A 15,090-nucleotide genomic window follows, 5' to 3' on the forward strand; every position below is an offset into this window, starting at 1 on the left:
TTGATTTAGAATTACAACTTAGTCACTAGACTAAGTTTACAGGGAAGATGGGGATTAAAAGAACAAATTAGTAACACAAAGAAGCAAACAACCAAATCCACAGTTTGAGAAATTCTACAGAATTAATGACCTAATTTCTTAACCAATTCATTCAAAAAAGATATAAATGGAATTCTACAAATTAAAGAAGACTTAAGAAATATATCAAAACAGCATATGGAGCATGTTAGGATCCTTGGTATTTGTTTTAATTAGGCATGGTAAAACAGACAGACATGGAAATGATTATCATGAAGAAGAAAATTTATACTCAGATCTCTGGAAACAGGAAACATGCCATGCCATGCTGTGCCATGTGAAGAGGCACCCAGGTCTATCAGGAAGGAGGCAGAAGGTATGAGGATATGTCATGGCCCAAACCTTTATTGGGATTTTCATGGGATGGAATGGGCAAGACTGGAGTAGGCATACTGAGTAAGCTTAGGATTTGAATAATTTTAATAAGTTTAATAATTTTGAATAATTTTAGTGGGCTCTGGACTATAGGTGTGATTACTAGTTGTCCAGAACCAGGTCCTGGGGTGATTTAAAGCAGAGAGAATATTGACTTGGTGTGAGAGTTTGGAAAAGAAGATAGTTGGGTGTATGAGCTCAGGATTGGTTGGTTTGCATATCAAAGGCATGCTTGCAGGGGAGTTATTTGCTGTTTATCCTTAGCTAGCCCTGAAAGGGGCAATCCCTCCAAGATCAAGACCTCAAATGCCAGAACATCAAGAATATAGAAATAAAGGAAATTTAGTCAATACAGTACTGATTTTTAACAAATAAAATATGTTTAGACTTTGTGGAAATGCAAACATGGGTTGGGTATTAAATGATGCTAAGCAATTATTCATTTTGTTAGGAATGATGATGGGTGAATGTGTACATCTTCATGTGTTAGAGATTCACACTGAATTGAAAGGTGAAATGTCATGCCTGAGATTTGCTTTAAAATACTTAAGAAAAACAAATGGTGGGAAGGATAGATGAAACAAAATTGTGAAAAAGATTGGTAAAAGTTTAATCTGGATGGTGGATATACAAGTTTCATTGTGCTAATCATATTTTAGATATATTAGGAAATTTCTATAATTAAGTTTTTTAAGGCAGAAAATTAAAACTGAAATTTTAGACTATTTAAGGATGAATAATAATGTGTTGCCTACAAATAAAAATGTGTGGGAAATCATCAAATCTCTGTTTGGTAGAAACTTTAAAACTTAATGTATCTAGCAAACCTGGATTGGGAAATAAATATTTGTCTTGTTCACCACTCTGTTTACACACCTACAGTGCCTGTCATGTAACAGGCAATTGATAGAGTGTGTGTGTGTGTGTGTGTGTGTGTGTGTGTGTGTGTGTGTACATGTGTGTTTAAAGCATTAATTTAAGCCAGGAAAAATTGTTTTTAAAACTAAGGTAAGTAGTAGGAAGTAATTTATATGATAAAATACACTAAAGGAATAGTTAATTAAATAGTAGACTCTAACCAAGGGTGTCCTCTTTGAAAAAACCATTAATACAGAATTGGCAGTTATTGAGGACGAAAAGCTGACTCAGTTACAGTCTTATGTATGGAAAAGGTGAAATAGCTGCATCTATTCAGAAGATTTTTAAAAATTTAAGTTATATATCCCTATATACATATATTTTGATATGTTTAAAAATGTGGAATGTGCCGGGCTCAGTGGCTCAGTCTGGAATCCTGCGCCTTTGGGAGGCTGAGGTGAGTGGATTGCCTGAGCCCGCGGGTTCGAGACCCGCCTGGGCAGCAAGACCTCATCTGTACAATAAATCAAAAAAAATTAGCCAGGTGTGGTAGCGCGCACCTGTAATTCCGGCTACTTGGAAGGCTGAGGCGGAAGGATCGCCAGAGCCTAGCAGGTCGAGGCTGCGGTGGCCGGGAGTGGCCACTGCACTCCAGTCTGGGCAATGGAGTGAGACTCCAACTCAAAAAAAAAAATGTGGAATGTATTATCTAGAGAAACCTACATAATAAAAGTTGACTCAAGATACTACAGAAGATCTAAACAGATGTGTAGATGAAGGGGGAAAAGTAAATGTAGTTATGATCTTGTTTTTTAAAGACTGTAATTAATCGTTTTTCAGGCAGTACAAAGTTTTTGTTTTGTTTTTCAGTCACAATCTCTGTTGCCCAGGCTGGAGTGCAGTGTGGCATGATCATAGCTCATTGTGGCCTCAAACTCCTAAGCTAATTGGTCCTCCTGCCTCAGCTTCCTGAGTAGATGGGACTACAGGCATGTGCTACCATGCCTGGCTAACTTTTGTATTTTCTTTGTAGAGACTCACTATGATGCCTAGGCTGGTTTCAAACTTCTGGGCTCAAGCAATCCTCCTGCCTGGCCTCTCAAAGTGTGGGGATTATAGATGTGAGCCACTGAGCCTGGCCAACAATAAAAAGTTTTAAAGAATAGACAACCTCTAAAAAATTTTGCTAGATCATTCTATAAGGCAAATATCCCAGTAATAAAATTAGATGACGATACCACCTAAAAAACACAATCCAGGAAAATTTTGCTTAAGATACATGTAAACAATCTCAATAAAGTATCAGTAAATTGAACTCAGTCTATTAAAACAATTGTCAAACACAAAATGATTTTTCAGGAATACCCATGGGCCTGATCTGTTGATTTAATTATGTATCCAGATTTTAGTTTTCCTAACTTTTTTTTTTTTTTTTTTTGAGTTGGAGTCTCACTCTGTCTCCCAGACTGGAGTGCAGTGGCCGCTCCTGGCCACCGCAGCCTCGACCTACTGGACTCCGGCGATCCTTTCGCCGCCTTCCGAGTAGCTGGAACTACAGTCGCACGCTACCACACCCGGGTAATTTTTTGATTTATTGTAGAGATGAGGTCTCGCCAAGTTGCCCAGGCGGGTCTCGAACCCACAGGCTCAGGCAATTCACTCACCTCAGCCTCCCAAGGTGCGGGATTACAGGCTGAGCCACCGAGCCTGGCTAGTTTTCCTAACTTTAACAATGTAACAATGTTGGGGAAAACAATGACATGATTCAGTCCCAGTATCTTTTAGATTGTTTATCTTATTCTCATTTATCTTAGCTTTATTGATTTTACAAAAGGAATGCACAATATATATATATTTTTAAATAGAAATTCACAAAAATGATTACCTTCTGTCTTAATTTGTTTTGTGCTACCATAACATACCACAGACTGGGTGATTTACAATTTAAGAATTCATTGGCTCCTGATTCTGAAGGCTGAGCAGTCCAAGATTGAAAAGCTGGCATCTGATACTGACCTGAAGTATCATCCCATGGCAGAGAGGCAAAGAGAGGGCAAGAGAAAAAGCAAGAGGAAACTGAATCCATCATTTTATTAGGAACCCACTCCAGTGATAACAGTATTAATCCACTCATGAGGCTAGAACCCTCATGGCCTAATCACTTAATATTGTCAGATTGGGCATAAAGCTTTCCTCTAAAACTTGAGGGTGATTGTTTGGGCACACGTTCAAACTATTGCATACCTCTCCTAGCCTTCCAAATTCATGTCCTACTCACATGCAAAATGCATTCACTTCATCCTAATGGTCCCAGTTGTTCCAGCACAAACTCTGCGGCACAAAATGAAAAGTTCAGTCTCATCTAGATCAGATGTGGATGAGACTTAAGGCGTGTTTCATCATGAGGAAAAATTTTCTCTAGCTATGAGCCTGTGAAATCAAGCAAGATATCTATTTCCAGAATACAGTGGTGGGACAGGCATAGGTTAGACTTTCCCATTTCGAAAGAAGTAGGCAAGAAAAAAAAAAAGAATCACCAATACCGAGTAAGCCCAAAACCCAACAATGTGAACAACATAACTCTTAAGTCTCTGGAATAGTCTTCCTTGACTCTGTGTCCTACCTTCTGGGCACACTGGGGTGGCATGTTGAACCCCCAAGCCCTCAAGCAGCCCTACCTCTTATTGCTTTGCTGGGCTCTCACGTGTTGGGATATTGTGCCTACAGCTCTCCCAGGCTGTAGTGCACACGGGTAGCTCTTGAACAATGGGTCTCAGGAGTGGCTTTGCTACCTCTCTCCACTAGGTATGCCCCAGTGGAGGCTCTTTATAGTGCCCCTGTCCCTGCGTCTCTGACTAGACCCCCAGGCAATCCACAGCATCCTTTGAAATCTAGGCAGAGGAAGCCATGCCTCCACAGCTCTTGCATTCTGCATGCCTGCAGAATTAGCACCACATGGATGCTGCCAAGGCTTACTGCTTGTGCTCTCTGGAATGGTGAGTTGGGCTGCTCTTGGGTCTGCTAGAACCCTGGCTGCGAGACGTTGTGCTGGAAAGTGGGGAGCAAAGTCCTGAGGCAGTACAGAAGAGTAAATGCTGATATCCTGCAGGCACTGCTCTGGAAACCTTGACCCCAAGGACCTGATCTGGGCCTGTGATGGGAGGGGACATCTTGAAGAGCTCCAAAATGCCTTTGGGATCATTCTGCCATTGTCTTGATGAAAAGCACCTGACTCCCTTGTATTCATACTAATCTTTTTTTTTTTTTTGAGTTGGAGTCTCACTCTGTCGCCCAGACTGGAGTGCAGTGGCCACTCCCGGCCACCGCAGCCTCGACCTGCTGGGCTCCGGCGATCCTTCCACCTCAGCCTTCCAAGTAGCCGGAATTACAGGCATGCGCTACCACACCCGGCTGATTTTTTGATTTATTGTAGAGATGAGGTCTCTTTGCCCAGGCGGGTCTCGAACCCGTGAGCTCAGGCAATCCACTCACCTCAGCCTCCCAAAGGCGTGGGATTACAGGCTGAGTCAGCGAGCCTGGCTCATACTAATCTTTTTAGCTGTCACTTGGCTACTGCCTTGGTTTGCTCTCCTAAACATACCTTTCACTCTGAATGACCAGGCTGCAAATTTTCCTAATATTTTTGTTCGCTTTCCATGCTAATTATAAATTCTGACTTTAAATTATTCTGCCCTCTCATATTTTACTATATTCAGTTAAAAGAAGCCATGCAACTCTTTCAATATTTTGCCTAAAATTTTCTCACCACATGTCTAATTCATTTTTTTGTGTGTGTATGAGAAAGCAGGATTTATTGAGAGAACAGAAAAGCTTCCACAGTGGGAGGGAACCCGAAAGGGTTGCCCTAATTTATCATTCCTAAATTCTACCTTCCATAATATCCAATGCATGGACACAATTCTGACAGGTTATTTGCTTATATATTATTATATAGTAAATATACAATATACAATATAATATATTGTACATTATACAATATAATACAATATAATATAAACTTATTATATAATAAGGATGGTCTTTACTCTGGTTTCCAGTACCATCATTTCCATCTGAGACTTAAGAATTGCCTTTACCATTCATATATCTGTCAATATTCTGGTCACAATCACTTAAGTAACTTCTAAAAAGTTTCAGACTTTATAGCTTTTCTCTTCTGAGCCCTCACCAGAATCACCCTAATACTGCATTCACAGAGATACAGGCTTTTTCTAGTATTCACTTCAAAGCTATTTCAACTCCTGCCCATTACCTGGTTCCAAAGCCGTTTCCACATTTTCAGATATTTGTTATAGCAACATTCTACTTCTCTACTTCTCCAGTACCAATTGTTGAGAAATATGAGGTCAATTAGGCCAGCAAAAATTGGATAAATTATGAGGAGGAGAGTCTCAGAGTGAGATTTCACATATATTACAAGAACCTTGTTAACCTCAGCAAAAGTTGTAAAAGCTTGTTAAACAGCATTTATTCAGTGTTGTAAACTAACCTTTAGTTGACCATTGTAATTAAAAAAAACACAAGTTAACTAACCTCATCTTAAAGAAACAGAACACCTGTCATCTTGCAAAACCTATCATATATAAATAATTTCTCTCTTGCAGACCACAACATATATTCCATAAGACAATTCCCTTCCTGCAAACTTCTCACATTTCACTAATTTCCCTAACACAGCACAAAAACTTCCCAGCACAGCCTGACACTGCTCTAATTTCCCCAGCACATCCTAATAAAAATTTCCTCTAGTCCTTGACTCTTGACAGAGAGCAAGTAGCCTTTCCCCTTCTGCTGCTGTCTGCTGTATTCTTCACATCACATCTTCCATTAAATAAATCTGCCTTTCTAAATTTATAACTGTCTTGGTAAATTCTTTTGACCTACCTACAACTCTGGCCTCACCTCATCATACACATGGCACCAATTTTCTGTCTTAGTCCATTTTGTGCTGCCATAACAAAATAGCATAGACTGGGTGATTTACAATGAAAAGAAATATATTGGCTCATGGTTCTGGAGGCAGAGAAGTCCAAGACTGAGGGGCTGGTATCTTATGAGAGGTTTCTTGCTGTGTCATGGTGGAAGGGAAAAGAGAGGACAAAGGAGGGCAAATGGGGACCAAATTTGTCTTTTTTTATTTTTATTTTTTTTGAGTTGGAGTCTCACTCTGTTGCCCAGACTGGAGTGCAGTGGCCACTCCTGGCCACCGCAGCCTTGACCTGCTGGGCTCCGGTGATCCTTCTGCCTCAGCCTTCCAAGTAGCCGGAATCACAGGCATGCACTACCACGCCCAGCTGATTTTTTGATTTATTATAGAGATGAGGTCTCTCCAAGTTGCCCAGGCGGGTCTCGAACCCACAGGCTCAGGCAATCCACTCGCCTTGGCCTCCCAAAGTGCAGGATCACAGGCTGAGCCACGGAGCCTGGCTATACATTAAGACTTGTATCTTCAAATCCATTTTTCTCAGCTTGGGCAGATGTCATTTAATTAGTCACTAAATAATACATCTTTCCCACTCAAGATTTCAAATTTTGTAAAATTTGTAATCAGTGAAATGTAACACAAAGAAGAGTATTTTAAGTGGTATGATAAAATTCGTTTTTGCTAATAGGTCAATGTGTTTCTCCTTTCATTACATATTCATGTTAACAGAGGTCTTTTGGAGATAGTACATTTACTCAAAATTTCTAAAAGTATATTTCACAGAACACTAGTTCTTAATGGAGCTTGAAGAAAATGATTTTATTAAGCAAGCATGGGAGCTCTGTATGCTATATTTCTTGGGGGGAGGGGAATCACATTAGGTGCCTATCAAAGACTAATGAGGAAGATGTATCATTTTATCTAACCCAAAGTAATTCAGACTTCACTAGAACTCCCATTCCCAATACTTATTGCAGATGTGGTTCTGCTTTGGCAGATGTTGCCATAACTAAAAGGACTTCAAGAATAGAAATTAGGACAGATGTTTGGTTACTTGTATGGTGAGGAAAGCAACTCACATCACACTTTGTAACCAACTGTTTGCTTTTTAAAAAAATTTAAAGTTATACTTTTCAATAGAGTAGAAAACATACTAGCCCTATCTTTTATATAAACACTTTGTTGATATTTAGGTTATATACAATTTTTCACTGTGAAAAAATGCCTTATTGAATATCTATGTGTTTATTGATGTACATAAGCGAGAGTTTCTCTAAGGCATTTATCAAAGAGCAGGATTGCTCAGTCACAGTTTATATTTACTTTTTTTTTTTTTTTTTTGAGTTGGAGTCTCACTCAGTCGCCCAGAATGTAGTGCAGTGGCCGCTCCCAGCCACCGCAGCCTCGACCTACTGGGCTCCGGATCCTTCCGCCTCAGCCTTCCAAGTAACTGGAACTACAGGTGTGCGCTACCACGCCTGGCTGATTTTTTGATTTATTGTAGAGATGAGATCTCACCAAGTTGCCCTGGCAGGTCTCGAAACCGCGGGCTCAGGCAATCCACTCACCTCAGCCTCCCAAAGCGCGGGATTACAGGCTGAGCCACCGAGCCCGGTCTTATATTTACTTTTAACATTGCTAGATGCTGCCACAGCAGTGGAGATCATCAGTGTTGTGCTGATTTCCAATCCTCATGACCAGTGAAAAGTTTTTTTTTTATATCCTCACTTCTGGTATGTGTATTAATATTTTCCTGGATAATAGTGAGATGAACATCTTTTCACCTCTGCTTATTAGCTAAACACTGTAACTTGCTATTTCGTGTCTTTGCCTATGCTTCTTTTAAAAATTTTTTATAGGAATTGTAATTCTTGAAAATAAAATTCTAGATAGCAGTACTTTACCTATTATAGGTGATGGACTTACCTTCTCCCATATTGTGGCTCATATCTGTATGTATGATGTAATTGTCATATTAAAATTTTAAATATGAGTGTAATCATAGCTTTCATTATTACTTAATACTCTTTTAAATGTTATTTTTACTAGATTCTTGGTTTTTAGGTAATCAGGTGTATCAACTGCAAATAGATTTGATTTCATTTTTTCCTGAACATTTATAGTGATTATTTTATAAATTATTCTTAGTGTAATAGAGTCTCCAAAACAAAGTTTGGAATTAGTGGTAATAGCAAGCATCTAGTCATTTTCTTCAACTTAATGGAAAATACTTGGTGTAATGTTTACTCTAGGTTTGAGATAAATAGACTTTCTCATGGATCAGTCGTTTCCTTTAGTTTCTATTTAACTGTTTTATTAGAAATGCCCACTAAATATTGTCAGGTGTTATTCTGTCACACTGATATAATGTTTTTCTTGAATTTGTTAATGTGATAAGTTGTACTGTAGTCATTAAGACAGTATCATATTGGTGCAAAAATGAACAAATAGACCAATGAAACAAAATAAAGAGCACTGAAATAGACCTATGTATAAGTGGTCCTGTAATTTGTGATAAAAGTTCCTTGGCAATATGGTTGGGAAATGATGGTCTTTTCAATAAGGAGCACTGAGCTAGTTGCCTATCTATAGTGATGAAAAATTAATCCTTTTTTTTTTTTTTTTTTGAGTTGGAGTCTCACTCCTTCGCCCAGGCTGGAGTGCAGGACACGCACGCTCACGGCCACCGCAGTGTCGACTTTCTGGTCTACAGCGATCCCTCCTTCCGAGTAGCAGGAACTACAGGTGAGTGCTACCACGCCCGGCTATCTTTTATTTTGTTGTAGAGACGAGGTCTCGCCAGGTTGCCCGTGCTGGCCACGAGCCTACAGGCTCAGGCAGTCCACTCACCTCGGCCTCCCAAAATGCTGGGATTACAGGCTGAGCCACGGAGCCCAGCCAAAAAATTAATCTCGACCCTTACCTCACACTGTACATAAATCAATTCCAGATGCACAAGGGTTCTCATTGTAAAAGGCAAAACAAAGACTTTGGAAGAAAATGTAGAATATCTTTCTAGCATTGGGTTAGCACGTATATCTCTTTCTTTTATTTTCGCCCAGGCTGGAGTGCAATGGCGCACGCTCATGGCCACCACAGCTGGACTCAGGTGATCCTTCCACCTCAGCCTTCCAATAGCTGGAACGACAGGTGTGAGCTACCATGCCTGGCTAATTTTTTTTTTTTTAATTGTAGAGTTTTCGCCAAGTTGCCCAGGTTGGTCTCGAACACCTGTGCTCAGAGGCAATCCTCTCGCCTCAAGCTCCCAAAGTGCTGGGATTACAGGCTTGAGCCACCGCACCCGGCCTATTTCTTTTTTAAAAAATTATTTTTTCTATTCTCTTTTTCATAGAGACAGGGTCTAGTTATATTTTCCAGGCTGCTCTCAAACTCCTGGCCTCAAGGAATCCTCCTGCCTTGACTTCCCAAAGTGCTGGGATTGTGGGGATGAGCCACTGCGCCCAACCAAAATTTCTTTTTTTTTTTTTTGAGTTGGAGTCTCACTCTGTTGCCCAGGCCGGAGTGCAGTGGCTGCTCCCGGCCACCACAGCCTCGACCTGCTGGGCTCCGGCTATCCTTCCGCTCAGCCTTTTGAGTAGCTGGAACTACAGGCACGCTACCACGCCCGGCTGATTTTTGATTTATTGTAGAGATGAGGTCTCTCCAAATTGCCCAGGCGGGTCTCGAATCCACTGGCTCAGGCAGTCCACTCACCTCCGCCTCCCAAGGCATGGGATTACAGGCTGAGCCACTGAGCCCTGCTCCAAAATTTTTTAAAATAGACACAAAAAGCACTAACTATAAAGGCTAAAAATGGGAAATTTTCCAGTAATTTGGGAGACTGAAAGAAGAGAATTGCCTAACCTCAGGAGTTCAAGACCAGCCTAAGCAGTATAGTGAGAACTTGTCTCTACAAAAAATTTTAAAAATCGGCTGGGGGTGAGTGGCCTGTGCCCGTAGTTCCAGATACCCAGGAAGCTGAGGCCGAAAGATTGCCTGATCCCAGAAGACCAAGGCTGTGGTGTCATCATGCCACTGCACTCCAACCTGGGTGACAGAGTGAAGCCTCAATTTTTTTAAAAAGATAAATTTTACTATATTAAATTTAAGAATCTATTTTTCATCAAATGATACCATCAAGAAAATGAAAAGGCAAGATACAAAGGAGAATATATTCACAATATATATATTTGACCAATGGCTTGTCCAAGAATACATAAAGAACCCCTACAGATCAATAACTGACAGACAAACAAATAGGAAATGGGGAAAATAAAGAATCACTCCAAAAAATGGATATCCAAATGGCCAATAAAGATATGAAAAGGTGTCAAGTTCACTGATAGTTAAGGAAATGGAAAATTTAATACCACAGTGTGATATCATATACTCCTGCCAGAATAGCTAATAATGAAATGCATAAAATGCACACCTATGGTATGCCACAGAATGCTCTAGCCTCTGACAATGTACTTGTGAATATTAAAGACAAGACCCCCAATCTCTAGGAAAATCTAGAACCAGTGAGTACTTGACTAATTAAGAAAAATTCAGATACTCATAAGGGCTATGAAGAGAAAAGATACTGGGAAGAAAAATTACTGGAGGGGAACAATTCATTCACTGATTCCATATAAAGTATATATGATATTCAGAGTAGTAACAGTACAGGTTTTTTTAATGCAAGAATAGCCAGGATAAAAAGAAAAGGTACAAGGAGGGGGGCTTCTCCTACAAGATATTAAAAGATACTAAAAAAGTTCCTACAATCAAAACAAGAGGGCATCCCTGCATTTAATGGTCAACAAATGATCAGCAGAACATAAAGTCCATAATTAGATTCAGATATAAATGGGATTTTAGTATTTAAAGGGATATGCAGAAGTGACACTTCTCCGAGTACCCCTTTATATATTTTTTACTTTGAGCACCAGGTTAATATTTTACATATCTGAAACATCAATATAAACAAAGAGGGGAGAAACCCTAAATTGGAATACAAGCAAAATAAATATTTCCCTCACACTAAAATGGAAAAAAAGAAATAACCCAATAAGATAACTATTGGATAACCCATATTTCCTCAGGCTAAAGACAGCGGGAAAAACACCTGTAAACAAATAATTAATGTTAGTAGGATTGATTTATACTATTTTTGTAAAGAGTATAACAATATTCACAAATAATTAACTCTAGTTACAGAATTTATTTTCAGCAATTCTGAAACTACTTCTTCATATATTCTAGAATCAAACAAAAAAGTAAATATATCATGGAAAATGGGAGCAAAGAATGTCATTACTGGAGAAGGAGGAAGCTAGAATGAATTGTGTGGTGTTGGCTCACAATTGGAGGTATCAATATACAGTCATGATTTTTTAAAAGTATAGATAAATATAGAGATGCATATAGATGTGTGCATATATTTGAATGTATAAACAGACAGATATTTCCTTTAGCAGAGAGAAGATAGAAGCAATGACATCTCAGTAGCAATGAAAATACCCAGCACCCAGATCCAAGGAACCAGGACTCCTTGGAGAAACAGCATATTCCAGGGCTGGATAGAAAAAATATAAGATGCACCTGGATCATTTTGTGGAGGCAGAAAGTAAGGAAGTACTCAAAGAATGATTGAAACATATTGAAAGATCATAGTGTCAGTCCAAAGAAGTTTCCACTGGCCAAATCTGGAACAATCTGAGCATCAAAATATGTAATAATAGTAGCAGATTGAGCAAAACCATTGAACAAGCCAGTGGCTTAAATAAGAATCCACGAACCATGTTTTACAGTAGAACTTCAACATTTAAATGTAGAAAGAATGATGAAATTAGAAAAATCACCATCAATCAATTATCACAGTAATAACTGATTGTGGTAAGAATCAATGGATGCTGGCTGGGTGTGGTGGTTCAGCCTGTAATCCCAGCACTTTGAAGACCAAGACAAGAGAATTGCCTGAGCTCAGAGGTTCGAGACCAGCCTGGGCAACTTGGTGATACTTTGTCTCTACAATAAATCACAAAAACCAGCTGGATGTGGTGGCGTGCGTCTGTAGTCCCAGCTACTTGGAAGTTGAGGCGGAAGGATCACCTAAGCCCAGCAGGTCGAGGCTGTGGTGGCCGTGAGCCTGCCTCTGCACTCCAGACTGGGCGGCAAGAGTGAGACTCCAACTTAAAAAAATAAAAAATAAAAATATGGCAACCCCATCAGGTCCCCTCCCACTGTGGGAGCTTTTATGTTCTCTCAACAAATCCTATTTAAAAAAAAAAAAATCAATGGATGCTAAAACTAGTGGGTGAAAGTTTGGTGAGAAACAGAGGGTTTGCAACATCTTAAAGTTTCTCCACAAATATTTATTAATTACAAAGGGGAAAATGATCACATTGCAGTGAAGAAACTAGCAGACATCACTTTAACCAAGTACTGTCACGTACCATATAATGTTTTAGTCAATGACAGGCTGCTTATTTGACTGGTTCCATAAGATCATAGTACCATATTCTTAACGTACCTTTTCTCTGTTTAGATATACTTGCAACTATATTACAGTTCCTTCAGTATTCAGTACAGTAACATGCTGTACAGGTTTGTAGCCTGGGAGCAATAGGCTATACCATATAGGCAATGTGTGCAGTAGACATTTAGGTTTGTGTAAGTACACTTGTGATGTTCACACAATGACAAAATTTCTAACGACACATTTCTCAGAGGGTATCCCCATTATTAAGTGACACATGACTGCAATCACAATGAGCATAATCACTATGGGACAAAATGATATCCTGTATCTCCTGTTATAATGCACTGAGAAGAACCAAGTAACTCTTCTGTAATATTCCCGCTAAGGGGCCCAACCAGAATCTAATAATAAGGAAATCACAGAAAAATGCAAATTGAGCAAAATGGAAATTTAAAAATCAAAAATGTTTGGGTGACTCACATCTGTAATCCCAGCACTTTGGTAGAATTGCTTGAGCCCAGGAGCTCGAGATCAGCCTGGGCAATATAGTGAGATCTCATTTATTAAAAAAAATTTTTTTTAAGTTAGTCGGGTATGGTGGTGCACACCTGTAGTCCCAGCTATTCAGGAGGCTGAGAGAGAAGGATCACTTCAGCCCAGAAGGTCGAGGCTCAGTGAGCCATGATTGTGCCACTGCACTCCAGTGTGGGCAAAAGAGTGAGATTCCTACTCAAAACAAAAACAAAAATGTTAAGGTCAAGAAAGATAACTCCTGAGAATTATTTCAGATTAAAGGAGACAATAAATGAAAAATATGATCCTAGATTATTAAAAAAAATTTTTTTCTAGAAAGATTTTTGGGAAAAAAAGGTGAAATTTAAGTAAGGTTTGTAGATCAAATAACAACACTGTGTCAGTATACATTTCCTAATTTTGATCATTGAACTGTGATTGTGGAAGGGATTGCCTTTGCTTTTAGGATATATTTACACTGAAGCATTTACAGATAAATGAGCCTTATGTGTGCAACTTGTCTTTTCTGAATGAAATTCCAATTGTCTAGAAAAAAATAGAGAATCATAAAATAAGTGCAGTGGATGGTAGCAATTGCAGATTCTATATGAAGGATATACAGGAATTCTTTGTGCTATTCGTGTAAGTTTTCTGTAAGTTCGAAATTATTTTAAAGTAAAAAGTTTTATTAACAAATAGAGAAGTTTATATTTAACCTTCTCCAATAATTGCTTTGTGATTTTGGGGGCAAGTTATTCCACCTTTCTGTACCTCTGTGCCTGGCAAATGAGAAAAATACACAGTACCCACCTAGAGTAGTTATGAGGAGAAGTTGATAATTGAAATATTCTTAAAAGCAGGCCTGGAACATAGAAATAACACTATAACTTTTAGCTTTCATGAGCTTTACTTGAAGATTTGTGCCCTTTTTCACCTCCAGAAAATTTTCCTGTCTATTTTTTCCTTCTCTAAATTCTCTCTTTATTATCACTGGTCTTTTCTTTCTTGAATTCCTATTAGACAGACTTTTGAGTTTCTGGAACTGACTTTCACAACTTGTTTTCTCTCAAATTTTCCATCTTTATTCTTTATATCGCACTTTGGGAAAAACTCTGAGCTTCAGTTTTTTGTTCTTATAGTCACTTTCCCATTATCTCCATTCTACTGTTCAGGCAAGCTACTTAATTTCCAAGAGAGCAGATTGTGTCTTTTAAAAAGCTCAATCTAGTTTTATGCATACTTTTTCTTCTATTATAGTTTAGGGTAAGGATTGACGTAGAGTGAGAGGAGCAGAGTCCTAATTGGTTTTGAAGGGCTTTATTCCAGATTCTTGAGATTCTCTGGCATTGGGATCCTTGAAACATTCTAGTATCATTATAATAATTCCCTCTTTTCACTTGCTACTTAACGAAAACTATCTAATATAAGTTTCATGTACCCATTATCTTGTTCTATTGCCTCAATCTTTGTTTTCAGTAACTTTTTCTTTTAGAATGGTTTTAGATTTACAGAAAATTTGCAAAAATAGTTGAGTTCCCATTTAATGTGTACCCAGCATTCCTGTTTTCGACATCTTACATTACTGTGGTATATTTGTCATAAGTAATGAGCCCATATTGATAGATTATTATTAACTAAAGCCCATACTTCAGTTAGATGTCCTTAGTTTTTACCTAATGTCCTTCTTGTGTTCCTGTATCCCATTTAGAATACCGCATTACATTTAGTCATCCTGTCTCTTAAAGTTCCTCAAGGCTGTGACAGCTTCTCAGACTTTTCTTTTTCTTTTTTTTTTTTTTTTTTTTGAGTTGGAGTCTCACTCTGTCGCCCAGACTGGAGTGCAGTGGCCGCTCCC

At 38.8% G+C, this 15,090-nt stretch overlaps 1 protein-coding gene across 1 annotated transcript in view; it reads left to right on the forward strand.

Moving 5' to 3' along the window:
* Positions 1-15,090, forward strand: part of LOC103272599 (zinc finger protein 829) — a 310,263-nt gene that overhangs the window by 75,773 nt on the left and 219,400 nt on the right. The gene's annotated exons all lie outside the window — the stretch shown is intronic.

The sequence above is a fragment of the Carlito syrichta genome, unplaced genomic scaffold, assembly GCF_000164805.1.
Source record: "Carlito syrichta isolate Samal-C Ts95f unplaced genomic scaffold, Tarsius_syrichta-2.0.1 Scaffold312887, whole genome shotgun sequence".
In the NCBI taxonomy this organism is placed as follows: Eukaryota; Metazoa; Chordata; class Mammalia; order Primates; family Tarsiidae; genus Carlito; species Carlito syrichta.